We start from the raw sequence: 11,437 nt of genomic DNA, 5'->3' as shown, positions 1-11,437 counted from the left end.
GGTGTCTCTCATCTCCAGTACTGATGTCTGGGAAGGGGGAATAAGGCGAGCAGGCCCCTTCTCCCAGGTCAGCTGGAGAAACTTACGCAATTACAACAGAGGAGAGGAACAGACAGGACAACTTGCCGATATTTACAGAGCACAGTGCTAAGGAAATGCCCTGCCTCCTTTGACCCTCTCAACCACTCTGTGGGGGTGGACACTACGATTCTCCTCTCTCCCACTTCTGAGCAAATGATGTTTTATCAACAAGCCAGCTTTGCAAATCTGAGAGATAACATGAAGGGCTGGTCAGCCTGGCACACCACGTGATGGCAATTCTTCCTCAGAGAAGTTTCATGTGATGTGCACATGACTTTTATGTTTGTTAACAAACACAGCAGGGAATGCCCACACTTATTGCTCTGTGTAGCTATTATTTTAAGTTTAGTTTTATGATTATCAAAGTTATATGCGCATGGAAAGAGTCAAAAAGGTCTACATGCTTTGATACAAAAGATGGTCACTACCTTCCTGTTCCCAACTCCTGCCCCAAACGCACACGGTGTGGTTTCCCGTGGTCCAGAGACAACCACTGTCTACACTCAGCAGATCCTTCTTGTTATTTGCTTCCATAGCTCTCACTAACGTGCTTTTATTGTTACTGTGTGATCTCCCGGTTTCAGGCATCATCTACTGGCTTTCCACCATTAGAAGATGAGGATGGCTCTGCCATCAACCCACCACCCCAAGTGCAACACACATGACCACATGTTGTCCCTGCTCTCCTATCTTCCCAATATACATATAATTTAATTTTAGCCAGATCAGTATTTTCACAGCTGTGTCATCTACCACACTAGATTTTTTACTTTTCCTGCACAATTTTTTATTTCCCCTGGAATCATTTTCTTATTTTTTAAGCTTGCTTGATTTTCTATGTGCTTATTGCTAATTTAACCTCAAGCCAGTCCACAATTGTATAAATCTTTTCTAAATATTTTCAAGTACATTTGAGATTATATCCATTTCATCTTTTTGAAGCCGTCTCTCTGGGGCCATCTGACCAGCTCTGATGCGGGCAGGCGGCCTGGATGCCTGTACCGCTGTCATCCCAGATCTTTCCTGGGCCTTCCTTGTGCCTCTCTCTGAGGCTGGAGTTCCTTATTTCTGGATCCCATGCTTTTCTCTTTCTTGGATTATTTTCATTTTGGAGCATGAGAAAGAGGACATGGGGGTTTTTGTTTGACCATCTGTGCACGTGTTTAACCTGTCATCTTCAACAGACATTCTTAGCCTCGTGTCAGAGATGAAGCAATCGATGTTCAGGAATATTAAGCAACTTGGAAGTTGTCGAGTTGGTCTAGTGGGGTATTTCCCCTATCAGAGCACCCATCGCACTGTTTTCTTATGTGTTCTCCCTTCTGAGCCATACGCTCCCTTAGGGCGAGGACCGAATCTGTCTTGTCGCCTCTTGCGTCTGTGGTGGTGGGCCCATCCTAGGCACCCAGCCCGTGATTCCGAAGTGCATTTGCTGGGTCTGACTTTGAAGGACATCTTCTATTACATCCAGCAATATGCATCGTGTTTCTAACTCCCCAAACCCAGATTATCTGCACTTGCTTGCAGTTATTTCCCACCCCCGCTGCTTCATGCTTATTGTCATCTCAGGAGTGAGACAGACATCTTGTCTGCACCTGAAAGAGCTCAAAAAAATTCCATGGGAAGGTCTTGCCTGGCCTTTGTTCCTGAATCGCAGAACTCTCTTCCAAAGTTCACTGGTGTGAGATATACAATAGTATAATCACAGAGTATGTTTTTCCCAAAAGAAACTCACTCAAGCGGAGGCCATGCCATGTTTATGACATTTTTTTCCTGTTTTTGGGATACCTCATGGAAACTTAGTAGAACAAAGGATTTATTTTTGTTAGGTTATATCTTAGTATCGGGTGCTGCTCGCCTGTGGCCTGTTAAGTCTGAACATCTCAACTTGAAAAAAACACTCTGATTAATAAAAACAACCTAAAACAGATCCCCTCAGCTGGGTGACTCTGTGTTATGTTAAAACGTAACGTAACAAACACGGCCTCGTGCCCTCCCCAGAACCGAACCTACCGCAGCTAAAAATAGCCCCGGTCTTCCCCTGCGGCTGGAAAACAGGAACAGCAGCGCCTGTTTGCCTGCTGGTGTGCCCTGCACGGGCTCCAGCCCGCTCACGGCCCGGCTCGCACACGTGAGCTGGTTCTGATTACCCGACCCCGAATCCGACAGATGCAGCAAGAGGAAGCGAATTCTGCGCAGACGTGGCTGCCGGGTCCCGAGACAGTGCCCTGCTCCCCCTGGGCCCGGGGGTGGGGAGAATCACCGTGACCGCCACTTAGAGGGGGCCGCTCTTAACGTGTGCCAGGCTCTGTGGGCACGGAGATAGGGATTCTGCGTGTCATAACCCTTTCATCCTCGCCATGCATGAGGGCAAGTCCTATTATCATCCTCACTCTACAGATAAAAGAACTGAGGCCTCAGGAGATAAAGGAACTGGCCTGCTCACCTGGGACGGTGTAGGAGCGGCATCCACACCCGGCTGGTCTCACTAAGGAGCATCCTACGAAGCCACTTGCCCAGTGCTCCCACCTCCCACGCGGCCGTAGCCGCTGGGAAGCGGAGGGAGACAGCCGAATGCCTTCCCACTCCAGCCCACTATTTGCTGTTGACCTGTGAAGATAGAGGCAGAAAATACAGCCTCTCGGAGTTGGCAGGGACTATGAGGATTGTCTGTCCTTGCGCATCTTTCCTTCCACGGCAGATCTGACTAGTTCCCACTCAAATCCACCGAATAATCATAGGCCTTGGAGTTAGACAGGCCTGGTCTCACGTCTCAGCTCTCCCATGCACTGATTGCATAATATTGGAAGACACCGATACTGATGGTAACGAGTAGGTATGAGTGCTCCCTCCGCCAGGCCCTGGCTGAGCTCTTCTAACCTCCTAATCTGCCGCAATCTTCACCACAACGTCTGAAGCATGTCATTGCAGTAAGTTTACAGTGGAGGACCCTGAGGCTTGAGGAGGAGGTAAAGTAAGCTTAGTATGGTGTCAAAAGCATGGGCTATGGGATTAAACATCCTTGATTCCGATCCTGCTTCCTCCTGTGTGACCCTGGGCCAGTTACTTAACCTCTCTGAATCTGTTCCTCCATAAGTAAATGGGGGTACATAATAATATGTACCATGCAGGGTTGTTGCGAGGACGAGACAATCTTTTGCAATAGGTACTAAATAATAGTTCCTTGAAACTTTACCCCTTTCTGGAAGAGCCCAATCCATTCTTAGCTCTAATTATTTGAAAGGCCTCTTTATACTTCCTGTGAAAACCTTGCTCTGGGTTGCTCTTGCTTCCTCTCACAGGGCACCTAGCTACAGGGCAGATTCTGGACTTTGGAATGTGGCACTCATAGTTCGTAACTCATTTATTCAACAAGCATGTATTTGAGTGCCAGGTGCTCTTCTAGGCTAGCGACAGGAAAAGGCGTAGTCTAGAGTGTGTTTGGGGAGGAGGGTGGACAGACACTGAATAAGCAAACAAATAAATATGAAATGCCAAGTGGTACTTTTTCTTCACCAGCTATGAGGAAAATATAATGAGCCAGTGTGATAGAAAACGCCGTGTGTGGTGGTGATGGCGCGGGGTGATTCTTTACGGTGGATGACAAGGAAAGGCCTCTCTGAGGACGGTGCACTTCAGCTGAGACTTGAGAAGGATCATGCATGCAGAGCTCTAGAGGAAGAACATTCTGGGCAGAGTGGGCTATAGCTAGGACCACAGGACGGAGACAGCCTTCTGAGGCCAGAGCACAGAGAAGGGCACCAAGTGGTGCAGCATGAGCAAGGGGGAGGTTTGGCAGCGACCAGGTCGGGGAGGGCTCTGGAAGCTGGGACGAGAAGTATGGGTTTTATTCGAAGTCGCATGGGAGGACGGTACTTTTCCAAAAGATAATCCTGGGAGGAGTGTGGAGAGTGGATTTTCGGGAAGGGGACAAGAGAGGAGGCAGAAAGCGTAACTAGGGGCCTTTGTGCAGTGCTTGAGGAGACAGTTGCTGTGGACTTGGTTGGGGATAGAAATAGTAGAGGGGGCAAGAAGTGGATGGATAGCGGAAAGATTTTAGGGGAGAAAGTGAAGAGCATTTGCTGATGGGGATGCGGGGGGGAGGAACCAAGGTAACGCCTAGGTTTTTGGTTTGAGCAACAGTTTTAGGTTTTAGGTTTCTGGTTTGAGTGGGGAGGGGGGTGTCATTTGCCAAGACTGGGAAGCCGGGCGGAGTTCAGGGTGGCAGGCTTCGGTCACCCTAGATTTGAAAGGTCTGTTTGTTATCCACATGGAGATGTCCAGGAGACAGTGGGATATATGAGTCTAGACATCTGCCGAGAGGTTAGAGCTGGAGGTACAGATTCGGGGAACACAGACTTCAACTGGTATTTGAGCTGTGGGATTGAACTAGATGACCAAGGAGGAGAATGAATATGGAAAAGAGCTCCAATATTTAAAGTCCAAGAGGAGGAAACCGGCCAAGGAAATAAAGAAGGAGCTGCCAGCGGGATGGAGGTAAAACCAGGAAGGTTGGTGTCACAGAAACGAAAAGAACAAAAGTCTTTCAGGAAAGAAGGTTGGGTCAACTGTGCACACTGCTGTTGCAAAGTTCTAGTGAGAACAGCAAAGGGACCATTGGGTTTGGTCATCTGGACTCACGGCTACTTTGTCAAGAGCCGTCTCAACAGAGTGGGAAAGAGAAGCTCAGAGGGAGCGGGTGGAGAAGAGAACGTGCGGGAGGGCAGGGCGGGTGGCAGCTAGAATCGATTCGAAGATGTTTTGCAGTAAAGGAGAGTAGAGCTTTAGACCAATAGCTGGAGGGGAATGTGGGGCTAAGAAAAGTTTGTTTACTTTTGGTTTTGTTGTTGAGAACCTTGATTCTTGACCCTCCACTGGAGGGGCAGGGAGGGCAAGTGGAGTGAGCCAGTAGGAAGGAAGAAATTGATGCAGGAAAGAGGAGATGGTTACAGAAAGGCCGTCCACGAGAAGGCAAGAGGGCATTCCAGCTGGGCACGAGGTGAGGGAGGGGCCGACCTGGCATGGGAACAGGGATGTACCCTCTGTAGAAACAGGAGGAAAGGCGCAGGATGTGGGCACAGGCTGGGTCAAGCTGGAAGTTTTGTCAGAGAGAGGATGTGGCAGTTTCTATGCAACTGTTTCTCTTTTTCACGGCGCCACAAGTCTTGACCAGCAGCTAACAGCAAGGCAAGAAGCAATGCAGGAAGTTTGAGGAGCGAGGAGAAGAGACGCACAGGAGTTTTGGAGAGAGCGAGAAGTGAAGACACCGGAGAAGAGTTTGCCAGTCGGCGGAGGGTACTCCCTTAAGATTTGTGTTTACAAACACAGGAGTCCTGTGATCGTCATCAGTGGATTCTGCAAGAACGTGCCACTGCTCGGTGCAGACGTGAGGGTAGGAAAGCTGGAGCTTGGCCAGTGGGGTTGTCCGAGGGAGTTGTCAGGGGAGCAATGGTAAGAAGGAAGGGTGATGGGAGTGAGGTGGCTGGTGAGAAAGTGGCAGGGATCCCAACCGTGGAAGGGCTCTGTGAGGCGGCAAACTTACTGGGCAGGAGGAGCAGAGACAGTGAGCTGGAAGCACAGAGACGGGGATGTTTGAGGGGTACAACGTGAAAGGACGTGACCGAGGAAGAGGAGAGCTAGGCAGGTTGGAGGAAAGGGTATTGGTGTGAGCTGGTTGGAGAACAAGCAGCCGAGGTATTGGCTGGAAAAGCCATCTGAATTTTGCAGTAAGCGAGGATGGTGGCAATTGAAGGAAATGAGTGGATGCTAAAGTCCTTAGTGGAAGAGGTGAGGCAGGTGGACAGGAGAGGGCTGCAAACCAGGAAGGGAGGGCAAAGTCTCATGAAATAAACTTCCAAGGAATGGGTGCTGAAGGAGAAGGAAGTAAGATGGTTTGGAAGCGGTCTTGGGAAGCAAGACACACACCTGTCCCGTGTCCTGGTTGTGTGGCTTCAGCAGGCTGTGAGGGGAAAAGCCTCAGCTTTCACGTAGCAGCGATGGAAGCGAAAGGTTCACGGCCCATTTGGGGCTCGTCAGCAAAGAGGTGAGGGAAACATTGTAAGAAGGGATCCAGGAGGTAGGAGGGGAGGCGGCTGAAAGGATGAGCAGGTGGCAGTGGGTCCGATGAACAGACGTGCAGAGCACCACATGGCCACCGCCGCGGCCAGTCTGAATCTCGCCGGCTTGTGCACCGCTCTGTCTCCCTGAGGGCCTACCATCCCCCGACCCCCAGCACAGAGGAGGCGCTCACAAATGTCTGTCAATGACAGAAGGAAGGGATGGCTCCTCCAGAGGAGAGGAGTGGGCCCCAGGTTGAGGGGTAAAGGCTCTGCAGGCATGTGTGGAGCACCAGTGCCAGGCCTCTCAGCTCAGACCTGCCAGGGTGGATCCGGGCCGAGCCGGCCCCTGCAGGGAGGATTCCAGGATTTGTATTGTCCTCTTTTAAAAATCGGATTTCAGTTTTGAAAAAAAAAAAAAAAGATGCTGCCCCCCCATAATTTGAAAACCACTGATCTTGCTGCTCTTAGCACTGTCTTCCAGCTCAAAAGTTTCTCATTGGCTCAGCAGCACCCAGCCTTTCGTGTGGGGACCTGCAGGATAGCATCTGTTCCTTTAAGATCTATTGATTGGGATATTGACAGATGGTTTTGATGAAGTCAGTAATGCAATCAAAATGAATTTTATTCACCTGTAACCATACGTGATATGGCGTATACAGTGCAGAACATTATTTTTTCAGGCCCTGGACAATGCTTGGTGTGTGTGTGGATTCACGGCCTGCCTGCGATACCCTGAGAGGGCCAAGGGTGGGGGGCCCTGGGCTGGGCACCTGCGGTCGGGCCTACCCCCAGTTTCTCTGCTGGCCAAAGGGGGAATAAAGGCCAAGGCTGATTCCAGAGGCCTGGCCTGGAGGATGTCAGCGGCCTCTACAATTTTGGTTCCGATCGAGCAGCTCACCCTGGGCCCTGAAGCTGCAGGGGTGCTGCCCGCCACCCTGGCAGCAGCTTGTTGCAACTGGCGTGGAAGAGACCAGAAGCACTGCAGCCAACATGCAGACAGGCCTCGTCTGAGCTGGGGCCGGGGTTCTGCTCCTCGGAGGGAGGGCTCGAAGACGAAGCCTAAACCAAGCGGCAGCATCTGGGACGAAAACGGTTACAGCCTCTCGCAACTGGTCTGAGCCGGTCTGCCGGTATAACGACTGTCTGTTTCTTTTCATAATTAGCGGCAGCCTGCCCCGATGGGAGGGAGATGGGGTGGTCCTTGGGGCCTGCAACCGGTCCCCCTCACCTTACTTCGTGGGAGTATGCTATTGTGAAAGCAGATCTTAGGCCAAATTCTGCCAGATTTGTATTTATTAGCAATTTAGGAACAAAACCCATAATGAAGTCTCCTAAATGTAAGGGGTAGGAGGCAGGAATCCCATAAGCACCTGCATGAAAGATTCCCTCCCAGGTAGACGTCCCTGGATCTACCCACTGTGTAGACAGCCAAGTGTAAAAGGACACGCAGTCCCCGAGGGCCGCCAGGGTACGATGCTGCCAAATGTGCTGGTTCTGCTCGCTCGCTCTGCACGCATGTTGAGCTGTACAGTCTCCCGAGCTGAGCTGCCTGGAACACTGCTCTTTCTCCAGCAGGGATTCATTCCTAACGCGAATCAGCAAACTCCTAGTGTACATTGCTATATTCGAAAAGCTTAGTCAGTCTCCTTTAGAGTGTGGGTTTCTAAGTAGGGCACTTTGAATATTATCTAACTACCTAGACGGCATTGATTAATATGCACACACGCCTCCCACTTTTTACAAAAACGTATTTGAAAGCAAATTGTCAAACATGCAAAATGATACAGCGCTGAATTTGAAAGGGGCCTGAGGGACGCTGTCGTCTGTCAGGTGTCGTTCACTCCTGTGTTCACTCATCGCACCACAGCTCTGCAGTATGCAGTTTGTGCCAGGCACTGTTCCGGGCACTGGAGGTGAGTGGTGAACAGGAGCTCACCTTCCAGTGGGAGACGCTGATGCTCAACAAACGGAACATAAATACATCAGGCAATGTCTGGCAGAGATGGTGCCTGTGAAGGAAATCAGGCCATGTCGGGGCGGGGACAGCCCTGTCCAATAGAGATGTAATGAAAGCCACACCGGATTTCCTAGGAGCCACATGTAAAAGAGTGAAGAGACAGATGAAATTCACGTTGATGATATATTTTATTTAACCTAATATAGTATATCCAAAATATTATTTCAGCATACAGTAAATGTAAACATTATAAATGAGATATTTCCCATTCTTTTTTTCAAACTCAGTCTTTTAATCCAGTGTGTGTTTCACACCTCGGGCACTAACCACGTTTCGGGTGCTCAGGAGGCACGGTGGGCAGTGGCTACCATGCTGGACAGCACAGAGGAGAGTGAAGGGACACTGGGCCTTAAACAGAGGGCTGGAGACAGCCTCTTCTCTGAGGAGGTGACATCCAGATGCAGATCCGAATGGAGTCAGATACCCAGGTGCAGTCCGAGGTCTGCTATCACTGTTTCACTGCTTCTCAAACCACCTGTGGCCCAGGAGCGCTTGTTTTTCCCCCAATCCGTGCAGATCAATACTTCTGAAAAATAAAGTGAGTTACTTTTAAAAAATGAGATGAAATAAAAAGAAATGAACATACGAAATACAAGACCAACTTTTAAAAAGAACTTTATTCAACTAACGTAAAATTGGTCTATCAAGTTACTACAAAACAATTATCCTCTATTTCTGTACTCATTTTGTAGCCAGCTGCTGACAAGCCGTTAGGTCCAAGGACGACACTGAGTGGCACTGACTTATAGTACCGTAGGTAAGTTTTTCTTCTCATTTCAGCCTCAGTCTCCTCGTCTGAAAAATGGAGTTGTAATCATAGTCCCTCTTGCACAGGCTATTTTTCTGTATGGATTAAATAAAAGAACCCCATGAAAGCCGGCTCAGCGACATCAGTGAATGTCAGCTATTACTAGTTACCATGTTTGCTTCCCACGTTGGCTCCAAGCTCCCTAAGGACAGGGATAACCATGGCCTGACTCTGGATCCAGCACTCTGTGGTGCCTGCAGACTGGATGGTCAAGTTGCTGTTGAGTTCTTGAAAAGTGCTTTGAGATCCTCAGGTGAAAGGCGTTTGGAAATAACAGCCCCTCCAGTTTTCATCCGTCCATTCATTCAGTCCCCATGTTGCATAAGGAGATGGGTAGCACCTATGCACAGACCTACATTCAAGTCCAGTTTCTTTCACTCACTAGTTTGGGCAAGTCACTTTACCTCTCTGCACTTCAGTTTTTGTACCTAAAAAGTGGATAGATTGACACTCACTCTATTAGAGTGTTGTGAAGATTAAATGAGATATTATATGCAAAGCGCTTGGGCTCCGTAAATGGAAGCTCTTGCTTCTGCTCTGCAGACGGTGCAGAGAGAGCAGATGGCTGTGCCAGGCGCTCACCAGGATGGAGGCCTGGCTTTGTCGGCCTGGTGAGCATTCCTGGACCTTTTATTGGCAGAACTGAAAGATGCCAGCAGCTGGTAGCAAACTGGCACCAGTGTCTGGCAGAGACGTAAAGATGGGACCTCACCCGTCAGCCCTGTTCTTGCCCGACCCTGCCCGGAGGCCGGTGCCAAACGCTCGCCAGGCTGTGGGCTGTGGGTGGTGAGAGGCGTCTGCTTTGAAGTTGGCAATTGCACCCAAAGTCCTCCCTGCTTAAAAAAAGACAAACTACCACCAACAGTAACCCTCTCTGTGTGGCCCGCCACACTGGATGAGAGCCTTGCCATGCTCACGACCCCTTTAGGGCTCAAGGTACAGAGACCCTCTTTTAAAATGCAGAGTCGAGGGGCAGCCTAGGTACTGGGGCCCTTAACCCCATGGCTCAATACAGTTTGTGTGCCACACTTTCTCTTGGTTCACCCTTATAACACTGCTGCCAAGTGGGTTCATTTATTGGTTTTCTCTTTCTTTATTTTTTAAATTGTGGCAAGATACACATTACATAAAATTTCCCATCTTGAGGGTTTTTAAGTGTACACTCAGTAGTGTTAAGTACATTCACGTTGCTGTGTATCCAGAACTCCTTTTATCTTGCAAAATTGAACCTCTGCACCCATCAAACAGCCACCTCCCACTCTCTCCTCCCCCAGCTCTTGGCAACCACCCTTCCACTTTCTGCCTCTGTGAATGTGACGACGCTCGGCACCTCATTAAAGTGCAACCATGCAGTATTTGGTTTTTCGTGACTGCCTTATTTCACTTAGCATAATGTCCTCAAGCTTCATCCATGTTGTAGCAGGTGTCAGAATTTCTTTCCTTTTTACGGCTGAGTAATGTTCCACGATATGCCTCTACCACATTTTATTTCTCCATTCATCTTTGAATGATGCTTGGTTGCTTCCACCTTTTGGCTGCTGTAAATAATTCTGCTATGAACAAAGATGTACGGATACCTTTTTGAGACTCTGCTTTCAATTCTTTTGGGTATAGACTTGGAAGTGGAATTGCTGGATCACATGGTAATTCTATTTTTAATTTTTTGAGGACGTGCCAAACTATTTTCCATAGTGGCTGCGTCGTTTTATATTCCCATTGACAGTGCACGAGAGTTCCAGTTTCTCACATCCTTGCCAGTACTTGTTCTTGTTCTTCTTCTTTTTTTTTAACAGCAGCTATCCCAAAGGGTGTGAAGTGGTATCTCATCAAGGCCTTGATTTGTCAGCTTGTTTCTTTAAATCTCTATTTTGCAGAAGAGGAAACTGAGGCTCTGGAACACGAGGTGAGTTGCCCAGGGTCGTCAGCTAATCTGTGGCGGGACCAGCCTACACCAGGTTTTGTTCTTGGGGCAGACCTAGAACTCAGATCTGAAGCCCACGGACCTAGAATGTGGGCCCTGCTGCACCGAAGCCCCCATCTGTCTACCAACCCTCCCACCACCCATTCTGTCCTACAGATGTCATGAGATGCCTGTCAGCGTGGGGGGTGGGGGGTGAGGACTCTGGAGCCCGACTGTGCGCCTGAAGCGGAGGCGCCCACTACGCCTCATATTCCGTGTGTGCACAAAGGGCTTGGTGAGAGCATCGCCTCGTGGAGTGGCTTTGAGGACGACTTCAGGGGACGCTGCCTGCCAGGAGGCCAGGCGGAGAGGGCACCCGGCCAGGGAGGTTCCACCTGGAACCCACGGTCAGGGACCCTGCCCTCCTGCCAGTCACCGTCCAGTGGGGGACAGCTGTTAGCTAAATATTTACACAAACCGCGCTCAGGGGCGGTGTGCTCGGTGAGTGCCCAGGAGGAGAGGGCCGGTAGGAACTAACTGGTCTTTCTCACAGCCTCAAACAGGCCAATTTC

The 11,437-nt window shown here is 49.6% G+C and overlaps 1 long non-coding RNA gene across 1 annotated transcript in view; it reads right to left on the bottom strand.

The window, feature by feature from the left end:
• Positions 1–8,266: 8,266 nt before the first annotated feature.
• The window catches only part of LOC111773625 (uncharacterized), a 42,320-nt gene continuing 39,149 nt past the window's right edge, over positions 8,267–11,437 (bottom strand). Inside the window, exon 3 of the long non-coding RNA XR_011439369.1 lies at positions 8,267–8,683. This is a non-coding gene — a long non-coding RNA (uncharacterized lncRNA). The remainder of the gene's footprint in view (positions 8,684–11,437) is intronic.

Source organism: Equus caballus, chromosome 5 (genome assembly GCF_041296265.1).
Source record: "Equus caballus isolate H_3958 breed thoroughbred chromosome 5, TB-T2T, whole genome shotgun sequence".
Lineage (NCBI taxonomy): Eukaryota > Metazoa > Chordata > Mammalia > Perissodactyla > Equidae > Equus > Equus caballus.
The sequence above is the reverse complement of the archived record's forward strand: the minus strand, read 5'-3'. Positions and strand labels throughout refer to the sequence as shown.